The 1,228-nt window shown below is 50.6% G+C and overlaps 1 protein-coding gene across 3 annotated transcripts in view; it reads right to left on the bottom strand.

The window, feature by feature from the left end:
* PLCG2 (phospholipase C gamma 2) overlaps positions 1–1,228 on the bottom strand; it is an 81,358-nt gene that overhangs the window by 11,744 nt on the left and 68,386 nt on the right. The gene's annotated exons all lie outside the window — the stretch shown is intronic.

Raw genomic sequence — 1,228 nt, 5'->3', positions numbered from 1 at the left:
TAGAGGGGGAGGATCACCTCCTTGGCCCTACTTGAGATGTCCCTGTGGATGCACGATAGGGTCCGGTTAGCCCTGCCGACCGTGACCTCGTATTGTCAGCCCATGTTCGTCTTGGAGTCAATGATGACTCCAAGATCCCTTTCTGCCTCCGTGCTCTCAAGAAGGGAGTTTCCCATCTTATAAGTGTGCTGCCGGTTACTACTGCCCAAGTGCAGCACCCTGCACTTGTCCGTATTGAAACGCATCCTGTTTTTGTTAGCCCACCCCTGCAACCTATCCAGGTCTTTCTGCAGTCTTTCCCTCCCTACTAGCGTGCCCACCTCACCCCAAATTTTGGTATCATCAGCAAATTTAAACAGGTTGCTTTTCACCCCGTCGTTCAAATCGCTGATAAAGAAATTGAACAGTGCGGGCCCAAGGACCAAGCCCTGGGGGACTCTGCTGCCCACTTCCCCCCAGGTTGAATATGACCCGTCCACCACCGCCCTCTGAGTACAACCCTTCAGCCAATTCGCAATCCACCTGGCTGTGTAGGCATCGATGCCACAGTCGCCTAGTTTTTTAATGAGGATGAGGTGGGAGACAGTGTCAAAGGCCTTGCTGAAGTCCAGAAAGACTACATCCACAGCGACACCTGCATCCAATGCTTTTGTGACCTGATCGTAAAAGTGACAGAACAGCCACCTTCCCAGCTGATTCTTATTCACTGGGAATTAGATGGCCCTGTTCAGATATTAGACCCAGTTGGGAAAGACCAGGAAAGCCTATAAACTGTGAGAGAGCTCTATTAACCATGCACCGTTATCCCTGGAGGTGATGGGGGGGAGTCGGAAGAGGAGCTGTCAAGGAGCCAAAGAGATGATGCCCGGGTTAGGGCCGTTTTGTTGGATGCTGGTTGTCCGGAAGACCGAACCCGTGGGACGGATGCAGCTATAACGTGGCCGCCAGGTCGCCAGGGTTGTTCCACAGTAGCAAGAGCATGACAAAGTCGACCCTCAACATTGGCTGATAACAATTAACTGCTAAATAGCATTGCTCCACTAATACAGCTCTTTAACATGTGATGTATTAAAGCCCGATCCTCATTTTGTGCCAGTTAGTGTCTTTAACGAAGCACATAGAGATGTACCGGTTTACTACAGCTGGTGCTTTTGCCCTATCTGCCCAATTCAGCCCCTATTAGCATGAACTAAGACTTGCACTGATTTCAGTGAAAGCTGGAAGAGCG

The sequence above is a fragment of the Alligator sinensis genome, unplaced genomic scaffold (assembly GCF_000455745.1).
Source record: "Alligator sinensis unplaced genomic scaffold, ASM45574v1 scaffold119_2, whole genome shotgun sequence".
NCBI lineage: Eukaryota > Metazoa > Chordata > Crocodylia > Alligatoridae > Alligator > Alligator sinensis.
This window is presented reverse-complemented; position numbering and strand designations above follow the sequence as displayed.